At 43.9% G+C, this 17,515-nt stretch overlaps 1 protein-coding gene and 2 non-coding genes across 5 annotated transcripts in view; 2 read left to right on the top strand and 1 right to left on the bottom strand.

The window, feature by feature from the left end:
- PPEF1 (protein phosphatase with EF-hand domain 1) overlaps window positions 1-8,647 on the bottom strand; it is a 155,182-nt gene extending 146,535 nt beyond the window's left edge. For all 3 annotated transcript variants that reach the window (XM_040266542.1, XM_040266543.1, XM_040266541.1), the window contains exons 1-3: window positions 8,547-8,647; window positions 7,522-7,768; window positions 6,602-6,639 (exon numbers count right to left, since the gene is read on the bottom strand). The gene's annotated coding sequence lies outside the window, so the exon portion shown is untranslated. The remainder of the gene's footprint in view (window positions 1-6,601; window positions 6,640-7,521; window positions 7,769-8,546) is intronic.
- Window positions 8,648-8,790: 143 nt separating this feature from the next.
- TRNAV-UAC lies at window positions 8,791-8,863 on the top strand. The gene has a single exon. It is a non-coding gene; the product is annotated as a tRNA-Val (tRNA).
- Window positions 8,864-14,665: 5,802 nt separating this feature from the next.
- TRNAF-GAA lies at window positions 14,666-14,740 on the top strand. Its single transcript has one exon. It is a non-coding gene; the product is annotated as a tRNA-Phe (tRNA).
- The last annotated feature ends 2,775 nt before the right edge of the window (window positions 14,741-17,515 follow it).

Consider the following 17,515-nt stretch of genomic DNA (forward strand, 5'->3'; position numbering starts at 1 on the left):
AGCCATAGCAATCAGAGAAGTAAAAGAAATAAAAGGAATCCAGATTGAAAAAGAAGTAAAACTATTTGCAGATGACATGAATTCTTTACATAGAAAACCCTAAAGATGCCATGAGAAAATTGTTAGAGCTAATCAATGAATATAGTAAAGTTGCAGGATAAAAAATTAATACACAGAAATCCCTAGCATTCCTATACACTAACAATGAGAAATCAGAAAGAGAAATTAAGGAGACAATCTCATTTACCATTGTAAACAAAAGAATAAAACGCTTAGGAATAAATTTACCTAGAAAAACAAAAGACTTGTATGCAGAAATTTATAAGACACTGATGAAAGAAATCAAAGACAACACAAACAGATGGAGAGATACACCATGTTTGGATAGGAAGAGTCAATATTGTGAAAATGATTATACTACCCAAAACAATCTACAGATTCAATGCAATCTATATCAAACTACCAATGGTATTTTTCAAAGAACTAGAAAAAATAATTTCACAATTTGTATGGAAACATAAAAGACACCAAATAGCCAAAGCAATCTTAAGGAAAAAAAAATGGAGATGGAGGAATCAAGCTTCCTGACTTCAGACTACTACAAAGCTACAATCATTAAGATAGTATGGTACTGACACAAAAACAGAAATATATATCAATGGAACAAGATAGAAAGCCTGGAGATAAATCCACTCACCTATGGGCACCTTATCTCTGACAAAGGAGGCAAAAATATACAATGGAGAAAAGACAATCTGTTCAATAAGTGGTGCTGGGAAAACCGGTCAACTATGTGTAAAAGAATGAAATTAGAATACTTCCTAACACAATACACAAAAATAAACTCAAAATGGATTTAAGACCTAAATGTAAGGCCAGAAACTATAAAATTCTTAGAGGAAAACATAGGCAGAACACTCTTTGACATAAATCACAAGATCCTCTATGACCCACCTCCTAGAGTAATGGAAATAAAAACAAAAATAAACAAATGGGACCTAATTAAACTTAAAAATTTTTGCACAACGAAGGAAACTATAAGGTGAAAAGACAACCCTCAGAATGGGAGAAAATAACAGCAAATGAAACAACTGACAAAGGATTAATCTCTAAAAGATACAAGTTCATGCAGCTCAATACCAGAAAAACAACCAACCCAATCAAAAAGTGGGCGGAAGACCTAAACAGATATTTCTCCAAAGAAAATATACAGATGGCTAACAAACGCATGAAAAGATGCTGGTAATCACTCATTATTAAAGAAATGCAAATCAAAGCTACAATGAGGTATCATCTCACACTTTTTGGAATGGCTATCATCAAAAAGTCCACAGACAATACATGCTAGAGAAGATATGGAAAAAGTGGACCGTCTTGTTGGTGGGAATGCAAACTGATACAGCCACTATGTGTGGAGATTCCTTAAAAAACTACAAATAAAACTATACTATGACCCAGCAATCCTGCTATTGAGCATATATCCTGAGGAAACCAGAACTGAAAAAGACACATGTACCCCAATGTTCACTACAGTACTATTTATAATAGCCAAGACATAGAAGCCACCTAGATGTGCACCAGCAGATGAATGGATAAGGAAGTTGTGGTACATATATACCATGGAATATTACTCAGCTACAAAAAGAAATGCATTTGAGTCAGTTCTAATGAGGTGGATGAATCTCAAGCCTATTATACATAGTGAAGTAAGTTAGAAAGAGAAAGACAAATATCGTATACTAACGCATATATATGGAATCTAAAAGGTGGTACTGATGATCCTACATGCAAGGCAGCAAAGGAGACACAGAAAGAACAGACTTTTGGACTCAGTGGGAGGAGAGGGTGGGATGACTTGAGAGAATAGCATTGAAACATACACATTACCATATGTAAAATAGATAGCCGGTGGGAGTTTGATATATGATGCAGGAAAGCCAAAGCCAGTACTATGTGACAACCTGGAGCGATGCGGTAGGGAAGGAGGTGAGACGGGTATTTAGGAGGGAGGGAACACATGCATGCCTATGGATGATTCATGTTGATGTATGGCAGAACCCATCATAGTACTGAAAAGCAATTATCCTCCAATTAAAATAACTTAATTTAAAAAACATATATATGGAATCTAGAAAGATGATACTGATGATCCTATTCACAGGGAAGCAAAGGAGACACAGACATAAAGGACAGACTTTTGGACACAGCAGGGGAAGGAGAGGGTGGAACAATTTGAGAGAATAGCACTGAAACATATACGTACCATACGCAAAACAGGCAGCCAATGGGAATTTGCTGTATGATGCAGGAACCTAAAACCAGTGCTCTGTGACAGCCTAGAAGGGTGGGATGGGAAGGGAGGTTTAAAAGGGAGGGGACATATGCATACCTATGACTGATTCATGCTGATGTATGGTAGAAAAACCACAATATTGCAAAGCAATTATCCTCCAATTAAAAACAAATTAAAAAAAAAAAGACACTTGCTCCTTGGAAGGAAAGCTATGACAAATCTAAACAGCATATTAAAAAGCAGACATCACTTTCCAACAAAGGTCCGTATAGTCAAAGCTATGGTTTTTCCTGTAGTCATATACAGATGTGACATTTGGACCATAAACAAGGCTGAGGGATGAAGAATTGATGCTTTCAAACTGTGGTACTGGAGGAGACTCTTGAGAGTCCCTTGGACTGCAAGGAGATCAAACCAGTTGATCCTAAAGGAAATCAACCCTGAATATTCATTAAAAGGACTGATGCCTAAGCTCCAATATTTTGGCCACCTGAAGCAAAGAGCTGACTCACTGGAAAAGACCTTGAAGCTGGGAAAGATTGAAAGTAAATGAGATGGTTAGACAGCATCACTGACTCAATGGACACGAATCTGAGCAAACTCCAGGAGATAGTGGAGGACAGAGGAGCCTGGCGTGCTGCAGTCTATGGGATTGAAAAGATTCAGATACGACTTAGTGACTGAAAAACAACAAAGCAGCCAAGTGTGGTCCGTAAGGCAATGTAACAGGATATATGATCAGAGGGGTAATAAATGGAAGATCAGATCATGTAGTGCCTTGCAAGCCAGTGTAAGTCTCTGGCTTCCACTGGAGTTAAGGTGGGGAGCTATTGAAGGGTTTTGAACAGAAAAGTGACATGATCTAACTTAGGTCTTGAAAGGATCACTCTGGTGGCTCAGTGATGAAGAATCCACCTGCCAATGCAGGAGACATGTGTTCAACCCTGGTCTGGGAAGATCCCACATGTCAAGGAACAACTAAGCCCTTGCACAACTACTAAGCCCGTGCTCTAAAGCAGAAAACCACAACTCCTGAAGCCTGAGTGCCCTAGAGCCCATGCTCCCCAACAAGAGAAGCCGCCACAGTGAGAAGCCCACGAACCAGAGGAGATCCCACTTGCTGAAACCAGAGAAAAGCCCACGCAGCAATGAAGACCCAGCACAGCCAAAAATAAATAAAGTTTTTTTAAAAATCCCTAGGTGACAAGGCCTGAGAGAAGATGCCCAGCAAGTAGGACTTTAAAAAAATAAAAATAAAAAAGATCACTCTGGTTACTGTGTGAAGAATAGTCTGTAGGGAGAAAAGGGCAGAAGCTGGGAGGCCAGAATATGAGGTTCTTGGCAATGATCCAGACAAAAATGATGGTGACTTTGATTTGTATGGTAGCAGGGCAGATGGTAGAAAGTGATTAGATTCTAGATAGATCTTGATGGTATAGACAAAAGGATTTGCAAGTGAGATTAAATTTGAAGTGTTGAGAGGGGAAAAAGAATCAAGTATGATTTCTTCCATTTTTCTCTCCATTTTAGGCCTAAATGTAGAAAGATGTACAATTTTGTAGAAAAATGTAAAATGTACATTTTAGGCCTAAATGTAGAAAGAAAAATGCAGAAAGATGAGGTTGCCATTATCTGAGACAAGGAAGATAAGGAAGACTAAGAAAGGAGAAGACACAGGCAGAACAGGACTGAAATACCTATTAGACATCTAAATGGACATGTTTTGCAGGAAGGCTGGGAGTTTGAAAGAAAAGTCTGGACTAGAGACATAAATTTGAAAGTCATCTAGGTTATCGACCATATTTAAAGTCATTAGATTAAATGAGATCACCAGAGTGGTGATAATGAATAGAAACATCCAAACTGAGGCCTGTGGAACACCCATGTTTAGCAGTCTAAGAGATGAGATCTAGCAAAGGTGACTGAGAAGGGGTGACCAGTGAGGTAAGAAACAAAATCAGGAGAGTGGCATCCTAAAAGCTGGGAGGACAAAAAAACAAAAAAAGGCTGGGAGGGGTAAGCGCTTCCAACAAGGAGAAGAGGTACTGGAGAGAGCACCTAGGGACATATTTTCTAAAGAGTTTTTCTTTTTTCTATAAAAGAAAGCAGAGAAATGGGAGTAGCTGAGGTGGAAATGAGATTAAGAGATGATTTTTTAAGAATGAGAAAAATTAAAGCATGTTTGTATGCTGACAGGAATGACCCAATAGAGAGAAAGTAAATAATAATGAAGGAGAAAGAAGGGAGGTGGTAGGGTACTTTCCTTGAATACACAACAGCAGGTGGTTGGATGTCAACAGGAATGCAGACAAGTCCCCTAGGGCAGGAGTTCTCAACCAGGGCACTAGTGACTTGGGGGCCACAGATATTTCTTGTGGTGGGGACTGTCCTGTGCACTGTAGAATGGTTCACTGCATCTCTCCTCTCTATGCACTGATGCTAGCAGCACACTGGCCCCACCACCCCAGTCATGAGAGCCCAGAGCGTCTCCAGACAGCTCCAAATAGCCCCCAGGGAACATTTGGGGTTGTAACAACTTGGGGAATGGTGCTATTGGCATCTAGTGAGTAGAGGCCAGGGATGCTGTGAAATGTCTCACATTACACAGGACAGCTCCCCCACAACAGAGTTCCCCAGTTCCAAATGTCAATGGGGCTGTGGTCAGAAAGCCCTAATCTAGAGGCAGGGCCAGGTCTAGAGCTAAAAGAGCACAAATGCAGGCAAGTGAGCAGATGTGAGGGGTACTACCCCTCTTCAGGTTGCTTCCATTTTTTTTCATGGAAATAAGGAAGCAAGGTCATCAGTTGTAGGTGAGGTTGGGGCAGGAGGTACAGGAAATTTAGAGAGAGAAGACAAGAACCTGTCCTCTAGGTGAGGTGGAAAACAAATGAACAGGGAAAGTAGACATAATTCTGGGCTGCATTAAGAACACACTGAGGTACTTTGTCAAGAATTTAATGTGAAATCAGTAGGCCTGAAGGTGTGTTCCTCCTGGGGCCATATTCAGAGGTGGAGTTGGGAAAGAGCTGGATTTAACAAACTGGTTCTGCCAACAAAGACAAGCAACCAAGAGGCAAAGAAGTGATAAAAATGACCACAGAACTTGAACTGGGTAAGAAGACAGAGTGACGTAAGCGACTATGAAAAGGTAGGTGGGCAAAAAGTAACAAATACCTATTCCAGGGCTTCCCTGGTGGCTCAGTGGCAAAGAATTCGCCTGCCAATACAGGAGACATGGGTCTGATCCCTACGTTGGGAACATCCCACATGCTGGAGAGCAACTAAGCCCATGCGCCACAACTACTCAGCCTGTTCTCTAGAGCCGGGGAGCCACAACTACTGAGCCCACGTGCCCTAGAGCCCATATTCCGCAACAAGAGAAGCCCCCACAATGAGAAGCCCTTGCACGGCATCCAAGAGTAGCCCCTGCTCTCTGCAACTAGAGAAAAGCCCGCACGGCAACAAAGACCCAGCAGTGCCAAAAACAAAATAAACAAATTTGTTTAAAAAAAAAAAAAAAACACCCATTCCAACAGACTAGTTTCAAATGTCTTGATGAGCTTTAAAAAGGGAAAAATAAGGTGAACTCTGCCATACTAAGGTAACCACTCCCTTTCCTTAGTGAATACTTGAAAAAAAAACACTGAAGGAGTACAATCACGTTTAAATGAAATCAGGTCAGTGGAGCTTCCTAAGTCAGCTCAATGTTTGGGGCCGTGGTTTCCTTGGTTGAGTCACCCTCCATCAGTGAGGCCTAATGCTGGGGAAACCGTACCAAATTTCTGAGAAATCAGAGGACTCAAAAAGTTTAAAGAGACTTCTCGTCTTTATTTGCTTGTGTATCTATTTCTCTGGTAGTTGTTCAGCAATTATGGGCAGACCTGGGGGTGACAGGCCTCACAAATCTAACTGCATAGACTGAAGTGCAAGGTGAAATTGTGGCCAGCTGTGGCACTAGCCGTGACGCTAGTAGTGTCAAGGTGAAAGTCATCAACAGTGACTGGCTACAGGCTATTGGTTCCAGCTTTTGAGGATTTCATTTAGAAAATTACAAAAGAGGGTGGCAGGAAGGCACAAAAGAAACAGGACATATATAAACTTCTAGCTGATTCTCGCTGTTGTACAGCAGAAACCAACACAGCATTGTAAAGCAATTATCTTCCAGTTGAAACAGATTATAAAAGACAAGATATTATAAGAGACCAATGGCACTCTTAATACAAACAACATGTAGCCTTTAGGAATAAGGGCTTCCCCAAGTCACATGGCTATCAGAAAACTGAGTATGAGCCCCGCCCTGCCACTCACCAGCAGAATGGTCTCGGCAAAGCACTGGAACTCTTCAGCTGAAAAATGGAGATAGTAGTAGTTATCATGGCTACCTCATAGGAATGGATGTGAAAATGGTTTGTAAACCATATAGCACTTTACTAATAACAGAGACTGTGAATACACCTTGAAGGCAGCTGGGGAGTGTAACAGAAGTCTCCTTCCTTTTCACTAAAGGCAGAATCCTATGTCGCGTGCATCAGAGGTGCACCAGCCTCTTTTCTATGTGTGGGAACCTGGCCAAAGCCTGCAAGTGGCAAACCAACCCTTAGAGCAAGGGCAGAGAGAAAGCTCAAGGGCAAAGCATTCCATAGAGACAAACCAAAACACACCTGGCGGGTCCAATTTAGGCCTAATTCTTGGCAGCCTTGTTTTCAACTGACAATGGTTTGGAAACAGGTGAAATATACTGATTACTAGGCATCGTGGGAGTCATTATGGCTCACTGGCAAGAAACACAGTCTTTCCATGAATTCACCCTCTGGCTAGGGGCTGTCCACTCACAGTCATCCCATGGCTCACACTCTCAGTGTCAAGTGCTCGAGGCCTCTGGAAATGTATCAACAAAAAGGCATTCTGGAAGGGACCCATGTAAACATTACAGGGAGCTAATTAGGATACAGGAAACCTGGTACTAGAGAACCTAACCCCGCCCTTAACTACTGTGGAAAAACTTAACACGGCAGATAAGTGTCTCCATTTTCCCAACCTGGAAAGTAGAGATAACATTTAGACCCAGAGGGGAAAGTAAGGGTGTCTAGTTCAACCCACACATTTCACAAAGGCGGATACGGAGGCTTGGGAGGTGAACTGACATTCAAGACTAGACAGCTAGTGAGTAGCCAAGGCAGCACTAGAATCCAGATAACCACCCTCAGATTAGTGCACCTTCCACCCACCTGTTTCTTCCAGGGGGCCTTCCCAGGAAGACAGGAGTTGGCCGAAGGGGATGCTTTCATACAATCAGTGTCGTTTCTCCATTATTCTGCCAGCCTCAGAGGAAGATGCCTGGGAAGAGGACAGCCATAGCCTTCAGCCATGTCCAACTCACCACTTAAAGAGGCCCCTCAAATGGTTTTAAGTGGGTTTTCAAGCTTGAGGATGGCGAGCAATCCTAGGATGGTAAGGAAGATCCACCCAGAAGCACTGGGGAAAACGAACGGCACCGACAATGAAGACCAGGAAAAAAAGAGCACACACACGCCCTTCATAATGGATGATCCCAGCACTTCTTGGGGACCACAGTTCTGGAAGCACAGCAGCAGGCTCATGGGCTGCACTCCCTCGGGCCGCGCTGGGTTTAATACTCTCCTATCATGATTTTGGAATTCTTAGTAACTTAAGATCAAGGAACCTGATATTTTCCTTTTGCATTGGGCCCCTCAAGTCTTGTGCCCGGTCCTGCCTCACCCCCGCCGCCCCCCCAGGCATAAGGGGCTGCTGGTCTCTACTGCCTCCGCCCCTCTCCAGACAAATAAGCTCAAACAAAAGCCCCTGGGGCTTCAGGAGGGGAAGGATGTAGTGGAAAAGGTCTGGGGAGCATTAGGAGCCTGTATCCTAGGGCAAGAGGCCGACTGACCAGCTGCCTTTTCCACAGCTGACAAAAGGAAGATCAATATAAAAATGACCCCCCGCCCTGGGACACCCCACCCCACCCCCCCAGCCCCGCGCTGCCTGAATCTTTGCCTCCGCGTGGTGCTCCTGTGCGCCCTGCTCCGGACTCAAGGCTTCCTGTACTGACGGAAGCGGCTCAGTGTGCCCGTGGGGAAAGTGGGGAAGTGCGAGTCCGTCACAGGCTGAGGGAATCTACTAGAAGGGGCCGTACCGCGGGGCACTGTCCGCTTCCGCCCGCCGGGCGGATCTCGAGAACGCCGCGGCTGCGGGAAATTTTAGGGACGGTTGACTAGTGGCGCGGCGCTCTCACCAGGAGGGTAACCTCTCGCCTCGGCCTCCCCGGGTCTCAAGGGCGAAAAACCCAGAGGACACGGAGGGCAAGCGCTCCAGACGTCGGAGCCGGAGCCCCGCGCCCGGCCGCGAACACCAAATCCCGCAGGCGGCGCGGGGCCACGGTGGGGGCGGAGTTACGGCGTAGGGGCGGGGTTTCAGCAGAGGCGCTGGTTCCCTTGTGACACTATGAATAAAGTAACGACGCGAGCGTCATGCGTAAAGGTTCCGTAGTGTAGTGGTTATCACGTCTGCTTTACACGCAGAAGGTCCTGGGTTCGAGCCCCAGTGGAACCAAGCCAGGCAGGCTGTTTTTTCATTCCTTAACAATGGGAAAGAAAATACAAAGTGCTTTTCGTTCTCCGTTAAAATTGTTTTTTTCATTTTTCTCTACTTTCTGGCATGTTTTTATCGCAGAAGCGTAGTGACAGATACCCTCTCCTTCCATCCCCACGCCCTCGCCCGACCTAGGAAACTGCAAAAGTAGGGGTCTGGCCGTGTTGTTGTCCCGAGGGCACCCCCGCTCCGCCCGGGTCCTACCCCCACGTCTCCTTCGGCACTCTGGAGCAACCTAGGGAAATCCAGCGCTCGTGGGAACCAACATCACCCGGCGCCGCCCTTCCCCTACAAACCAGGGCAGCCCGCCCCCACAGTCTCCAACTAAAATATAGTATAGAAGTGCTTTCACTGCAGTTCTATTATTAAGGTTTATTATTATTATTTCTACTACTAAATTTTTTTTCCCATTAAATTCTAAAATACAGAGCAGAGGGAAAAAAATAGTCCTTTTCTTTGTAGTGCTTCAGTAGGGTTTGTTGAATAGACCTTAAATAGACCGTCATCTGTTTAATGAAGAATAAAATAAAAAAGCATGAAGAAGCCATGCATAGTATAGAGTAAGCGTCAGGCTTGTGGACACCCCCAAAATGCTAACTGAATGATTAAACATTACTCTAGTTCCTTTTTGTTCCTCTGTGTTAATTCATCGCTTTTGAGGGGTGGGGGGGCTTATTGTTATCTTTTTAATATTGACCTTTTTCATCTTCTACAAGAGGAATGAAGCAAAGGTCTCTGGGACACTGGGGCGTTGAGGTGAAATAATGGTGGCCAAGAAATAAAAAGGGAAGGGGAAACTCAGTATTTTTCTCTGCATTTTTCCACATTGTTTTTGTTCATACAGTGGGTAAATTTGTGTCCATTTCTAACTCAGGAGTGTAACACGATTGTCCTTGTTGTTATAATCACTTCATTAACTTTAAAAAAAAAGACTGTTTTTAAGTGTATATTTCAGAAATGCTAAGTATAGTCACATTGTTGTGAAAAAGATCTCCACAAATTTTTATGAAACTCTGATCCATTAAGCAACTCCCCTTACCCCCATCAACTTTATTCTTAATGGCTGTACAATAATAATAACTAATTACGTTAAACATTATATATATATATATATATATATATATATATATATATATATATATTCACATTTAAGCCTCAAACTAACTCTATGAAGTGAAGTGAAAGTCACTCAGTCTTGTTCAACTCTTTGGGACCAGGCCAGAATACAGGAGTGGTAGCTGTTCCCTTCTCCAGGGGATTTTCCCAATCCAGGGATCGAACCCAGGTTCCCGCATTGCAAGTAGAATTCTTTACCAGCTGAATCACAAGGGAAGCCCAACAATACTGAAGTGGGGGTAGCCTATCCCTTCTGGAGTGGGTAGCCTGATCCTATAACTCTATGAAGTAGGCATTATTTTCACCATCTTCCAGAGGAGAAAACCGAGGCACAGAAAAACCTTACCTGTCTTTCTCAAGGCCACATTACCGCTGGTTGAGCTGGGATTTGCATCCAGTCCAGTCTGTCTTGGGAATCTGTGCTCTTAACCCTGCTTGGTGTTCTGAATCCCCACCTTGATGACCATGTAGATTGTTTCCAATTTTGTCTTATTATAACAACACAGCAATGTAAATCTTTGTCTGTAACTGACCACCCTCCCAATTACTGTTTTCCTGAGTAAACAGGCATAAACATGATGCCAACTTGCTTTCTGAGAGGGGAATCCATGTCATTTTCATAGAATTCAAGAAGTTAGTTCTTACTTGGCAGGAAATTGCTCAAGGTCACCCCCTAGAAGATGATGGCAGAGAAAGGATTAAGACCTGGGTCTTCTGATGCTAGTTTCTATTTTTCTCCTCTGCTTCACTTACATTTAAACATAGAATAAAGCCAGTAGTATCTTCCTTTGCTAAACCGACCTCAGTTGACATTAGCTTCCTCTCTGAGACTTGTTGAGGCAAGTAACTATGTGGGTTAATTTAGCGGGGCTCAGCCAAAGCCCTAAGAACTAAATGGAATAAGATGCTTAATGAGGCCAGTGCTCAAGTTAAGCTTCTGTTCCTAGGAAAGCTCTCCACTTTGACAAGGAAGAGCAGCAGCCAAGGACAAGGGGAGAATGCCACGCAAGATAGAAGGCTTCTTGTTTTTACTTCTCTTTGGCTATGAAGGTATGTGCTATCAAACCATTAGCACTCATTAAATACTTAATAATGCAATTGAATTAATCATATAGCTGATTAATAGAAATGCAACCAGAATAATTAAAATATTACTAATTAGCAAAGGATGCTAATTACTTAATATGTGTTATTAATGAACAATAGTTTTCTTTGTGTGATGCAGTCCTCTTTGTCTCACCATTGGCTTTCGGGTTCTATCAGGAGCCATCTAAAGTTCAAAGGATGCTAAAAATGGGACAGAAAGAAGAAAGGGCCTCAAAATTGTGTAAAATAACTATAAATTGCAACAATTAAGAAAGGCTGATATATTCTTGAAAGTTTTTAGGAGCTAAAATTAGGGTGATGATAGAATTTAATCTTCCAAACCAGGACACTACTGAGAGTGGCAGAGGATGCTATTAATAAATCTACTGGGACAACAGGTGTAAACCAGGACTGTCCCAGGCAAATCGGGATGTGAGGTCACCCTAGTTTAAATATGGATTAGCATAACATGCCGAATACCACTGGACACTAAGAAAGCATAATCCAACTGAGAGTCAGGAATCCCCAAAGGCTCAATACACTCAATCATTTTAAAATTTCTAAATATAGCCTGGGCAGAGTGAAATGCTTGATTAAGAAGAAATTAAAGGCAAATCTCTAAAATGTCATCCAATTCAAATTCTAAATTCGATGTCAATCTTTCAAATCATGCTCTTTCATGGCTCTCTCAACTTTCAAGGACCCATCAACTCAGAATTCCTTTTTAGGTTTTTACATACATTAGAAATTGGTTCTTTGTGGTCACTGTATTTTTATGCATGTTACAAGAAATAAATAAGGAGGGCAGGAAGAAGGAGACTTTACTCTGCCAATGACCTGGTAGACAGATAACAAAAACAAAAAACTCACACGGAGTCAGAATTCCTGATTTATATCATTTTCTTCTCTACTCTCTCATTATTTTGTTGGTAGAATACTCACTTTCATGATCCCCCAATCTTACAACTTTTGTTATTTAGTCACATTTCTCAATATTTGGGAAGACCTATAAAAATATAACTCCAGGGTTATTTTGCAAACACCCAAGATAAATTTCTGACTAGGGATCTTTTAGATCAATTATCTGGTTGCAAATAAACAATTGCAATTGTTCCCTTGTAATTAAGAATCAGCAACTCCCACAACTGCTGCTGCTAAGTCACTCAGTCGTGTCCGACTCTGTGCGACCCCATAGATAGCAGCCCAAAGACCGCTTAAAAATGTCTTGAGGTGGGCATCATAAGGAGCTGGAAAAGCTCAGTTGGGAGAGCATTAGTCTGAAGATCTAAAGGTCACTGGTTCGATCCCAGGTTCCGAAAGAATCAGTATTTTCATCTACATCGAACAGAAAGTGCAATTCTTGCAACCTCGCCATCTGAGCTCTCTCAAGAGTGTCTTAGCCTACATCCAGGAGGAGGACTCCTAGATCTAATAAAAGAAAGTGTTGGTCACTCAGTGGTGTCTGACTCTGTGCACAGTCCGCCAGGCTCTCTCTGCCCAGGAAGGGATGGGTTGCCATTTCCTTTGCCAGGGGATCTTCCCGACCCAGGAATCGAACCCAGGTCTCCTGCATTGTGGGCATATTCTTTACTATCTGAGCCACCAGGCATTGCAATTGTTCCCTTACAATTAATAAATAGACATGCCTCTGAGAAATTCTTTAAGATACCTTGAAGAGAGGGTTACCAAGGTAGCCAGAATACCTCAGTTGGGAGAGCCTTAGACTGAAGATCTAAATGCTACCTGGCTTGATCCCGAGTTCTGGCAGGGTCAGTGTTTTCATCTACATCCAAGGAAAGGGGCACTTCTTGCAACCTCTCGATCTGAGCTCTCTCAAAGAGCAAGTGTTTTAGCTTACATCCAGGAGGAGTCCTGCATCCAGTGAAAGAAACTGTTAGTCACTCACTCATATCCGACTCTGTGGTTCCATGGACCACAGTCCAACAGGCAAGAACACTAGAGTGGGTTGCCATTGCCATCTCTCCTGAGGAAATTCCCAACCCAGGGATCAAACTCAGGTCTCCCGCACTGCCCACATACTCTTTACTCTCTGCTCCACCAGGCATTCAAATTATTCCCTTATGATTAAGAACCAGCGACTCCTCTGAGAAACTCTTTAAGATGCATTGAGGGAGCTTCCACCAGGAAGCTACAATAGCTCAGTTAGGAGAGCTTTAGACTGAAAATCTAAGTGTTCCCGGTTCAATTCTGGGTTCTGGCGAAGTCGCTGTTTTCATCCACATCCCAAGGAAAGGCGCACTTCTTGCAACCTCGCGAAGCGTTTTAGCTTACATCCAGGAGTCCTATATCCAGTGAAAGAAAATCTTGGTCTCACAGTGGTGGCCGACACTGTGACTCCATGAACCACAGTCCACCAGGCTCCGTCCCTCCGTGGAATTTTCCAGGCAAGAATACTGGAGTGGGTTGCCATTCCCTTCGCTAGGGGATCTTCCCGACCCAGGAACTGAACCTATGTCTCCCGCATTGCGGGCATATTCTTTACTATCTGAGCCACCCGGCATTGCAATTGTTCCCTTACAATGAAGAATCAGGGACGCCTCTGCGAAATTCTTTAAGATACATTGAGGGTGGGGCTCAAGAGCGACCTGGAATAGGTCAGTTGGGAGAGCGTTAGACTGAAGATCTAAGGGTCCCCGGTTCGATCCGGGTTCCGGCAGAACTATTGTTCTCATCTCCATCCAAGGAAAGGCACAATTCTTGCAATCTCGCAGAGGCAAGTGTTTTAGCTTACATCGAGGAGGAGTCCTATATCCAGTGAAAGAAAATGTGAGTCGCACAGTCGTGTCCGACTCTGTGACTCCCTGGGCCACAGTCAACCAGGCTCGGTCCTTCCATGGAATTCACCAGGCAAGATACTAGAGTGGGTTGCCATTCCCCTCGCTCATGAGGGTCTTCCCAACCCGGGGATCGAACATAGGTCTCCACCATTTCGGGCATATTCTTTACTATCTGAGCCACCCGGCGTTGCAATTGTTCCCTTTCAAGGAAGAAGCAGCTACGCCTCTGAGAAACTCTTTAAGATATATGGGAGTGGGGGGTGAGGGTGGGAGGTGGGGCTCACCAAGGAGCCGGAATAATTCAGTTAGAAGAGTGTTAGACTGAAAATCTTAAAGGTCCCGGTTCAATCTCGGTTTCCAGCAAAGCGGGTTGTTTCCATCTGCATCCCAAGGAAAGGCACACTTCTTGCAACCTCCCGATCTGAGCTCTCGCAAAGAGCAAGTGTTTTAGCTTACCAGGAGGAGTCCTATATCCAGTGAAAGAGTGAGTTGCTCAGTCGTGTCTGACTATGTGACACCATGGACCATAGTCCGCAAGGCTCCCTCTGCCCACGGAATTTCCAGGCAAGAATACTGGAGTGGGTTGCCATTTCCCTCTCTCCTGAGGATCTTGCCGACCTGGGGATCGAACCTAGGTCTCCCGCATTGCGGGCATATTCTTTACAATCTGAGCCACCGAGCATTGCAATCCTTCCTTTACAATGAAGAAGCAGGGATGCCTCTGAGAAACTCTTTAAGGTACATTGAGAATGGTCATGAGGAAGCCGGAATAGCTCAGTTGGGGGAGCGTTAGACTGAAAATCTCTAAAGGTCCCTGGTTCGATCCCGGGTGCCGGCAGAGATGATGTTTTCATCTACATCCAAGGAAAGGTGCAATTCTTGCAACCTAGCAATCTGAGCTCTCAAAAAGAGCAAGTGTTTTAGCTTACATCCAGGAAAGTGAAGTCGCTCAGTCGTGTCCAACTCTTTGCGACCCGGTGGACTGTAGCCCAACAGGCTCCTCTGTATGGGATTCTCCAGGCAAGAGTACTGGAGTGGGTTGCCATTTCCTTCTCCAGGGGATCTTCCCGACCCAGGGATTGAACCCAGGTCTCCCGCATTGCAGGCGGACGCTCTAACCTCTGAGCCACCAGGGAAGCAAGTCCAGTCAAAGAAAGTGTTAGTCTCTCAGTCGTGTCACACTCTGTGATTCCATGGACCATAGTCCGCCAGGCTCCCTCTGCCCATGGAATTCGCCAGGCAAGAATACTGGAGTGGGTTGCCATTTCCCTCTCTCCTGAGGATCTTCCCGACCTGGGGATCGAACCTAGGTCTCCCGCATTGCGGGCATATTCTGTACCATCTGAGCCACCTGGCAATGAAATCCTTGCAATCCTTCCATTATAATGACGAAACAGGAACGCCTCTGAGAAACTCTTTAAGATACATTGAGGGCATAGCTCACTAAGCAGCCAGAATAGCTCAGTTGAGAGAGGGTTAGACTGAAAATCTACAGGTCCCTGATTCGATCCCAGGTTCCAACAGAGCTGTTGTTTTCACCTACATGCAAGTTCAGTTCAGATCAGTCACTTAGTCATATCCGACTCTTTGCAACCCCATAATTGCAGCACGCCAGGCCTCCCTGTCCATCACCAACTCCCATAGTTCACTCAGACTCATGCCCATGGAGTCAGTGATGCCATCCAGCCATCTCATCCTCTATTGTACCCTTTTCATCCTGCCCCAAATCCCTCCCAGCATCAGTCTTTTCCAATGACTCAACTCCTCACATGAGGTGGCCAAAGTACTGGAGTTTCAGCTTTAGCATCATTTCTTCCAAGGAACATACAGGACTGATCTCCTTTAGAATGGACTGGGTTGGGTCTCCTTGAAGTCCAAGGGACTCTCAAGAGTCTTCTCCAACACCACAGTTCGAAAGCATCAATTCCTCGGCGCTCAGCTTTCTTCACAGTCCAACTCTCACATCCATACATGACTACTGGAAAAAAACATAGCCTTGACTAGATGGACTTTTGTAGGCAAAGTAATGTCTCTGCTTTTGAATATGCTATCTAGGTTGGTCGTAACTTTTCTTCCAAGGAGTAAGCGTCTTTTAATTTCATGGCTGCAATCACCATTTGCAGTGATTTTGGAGCCCCCCAAAATAAAGTCTGACACTGTTTCCCCATCTATTTGCCATGAAGTGATGGAACCAGATGCCATGATCTTCATTTTCTGAATGTTGAGCTTTAAGCCAACTTTTTCACTCTCCTCTTTCACTTTCATCCAGAGGCTTTTTAGTTCCTCTTCACTTTCTGCTGTAAGGGTGGTGTCATCTGCATATCTGAGGTTATTGATATTTCTCCTGGCAATCTTGATTCCAGCTTGTGCTTCTTCCAGCCCAAATTTCTCATGATGTGCTGTGCATATAAGTTAAATAAGCAGGGTGACAGTATCCAGCCTTGACGTACTCCTTTTCCTATTTGGAACCAGTCTGTTGTTCCATGTCCAGTTCTAACTGTTGCTTCCTGACCTGCATATAGGTTTCTCGGTCAGGTGGTCTGGTATTCCCATCTCTTTCAGAATTTTCCACAGTTTATTGTGATCCACACAGTCAAAGACTTTGGCATAGTCAGTAAAGCAGAAATTGATGTTTTTCTGGAACTCTCTTGCTTTTTCGATGATCCAGCGGATGTTGGCAATTTGATCTCTGATTCCTCTGCCTTTTCTAAAACCAGCTTGAACATCAGGAAGTTCACGGTTCATGTATTGCTGAAGTCTGGCTTGGAGAATTTTGAACATTACTTTACTAGCGTGTGAGATGAGTAAAATTGTGCAGTAGTTTGAGCATTCTTTGGCATTGCCTTTCTTTGGGATTAAAATGAAAACTGACCTTTTCCAGTCCTGTGGCCACTGCTGAGTTTTCCACATTTGCTGGCATATTGAGTGCAGCACTTTCACAGCATCATCTTTCAGGATTTGAAACAGCTCAACTGGAATTCCATCACCTCCACTAGCTTTGTTTGTAATGATGCTTTCTAAGGCTCACTTGACTTCACATTCCAGGATGTCTGGCTCTAGGTGAGTGATCACACCATCGTGATTATCTTGGTCATGAAGATCTTTTTTGTACAGGTCTTCTGTGTATTCTTGCCACCTCTTCTTAATATCTTCTGCTTCTGTTAGGCCCAGACCTTTTCTGTCCTTTATCGAGCCCATCTTTGCATGAAATGTTCCCTTGGTATCTCTAATTTTCTTGAAGAGATCTCTAGTCTTTCCCATTCTGTTGTTTTCCTCTACTACTTTGCACTGATTGCTGAGGAAGGCTTTCTCATCTCTTCTTGCTATTCTTTGGAACTCTGCATTCAGATGCTTATATCTTTCCTTTTCTCCCTTGCTTTTCACTTCTCTTCTTTTCTCAGCTTTTTGTAAGGCCTCCCCAGACAGACATTTTGCTTTTTTTGCATTTCTTTTCCATGGGGATGGTCTTGATCCCTGTCTCCTGTACAACGTCACAAACCTCCATCCATAGTTCATCAGGCACTCTATCTATCAGATCTAGGCCCTTAAATCTATTTCTCACTTCCACTGTATAATCATAAGGGATTTGATTTAGGTCATACCTGAATGGTCT

The sequence above is a fragment of the Oryx dammah genome, unplaced genomic scaffold (genome assembly GCF_014754425.2).
Source record: "Oryx dammah isolate SB20612 unplaced genomic scaffold, SCBI_Odam_1.1 HiC_scaffold_23, whole genome shotgun sequence".
Taxonomy (NCBI): domain Eukaryota; kingdom Metazoa; phylum Chordata; class Mammalia; order Artiodactyla; family Bovidae; genus Oryx; species Oryx dammah.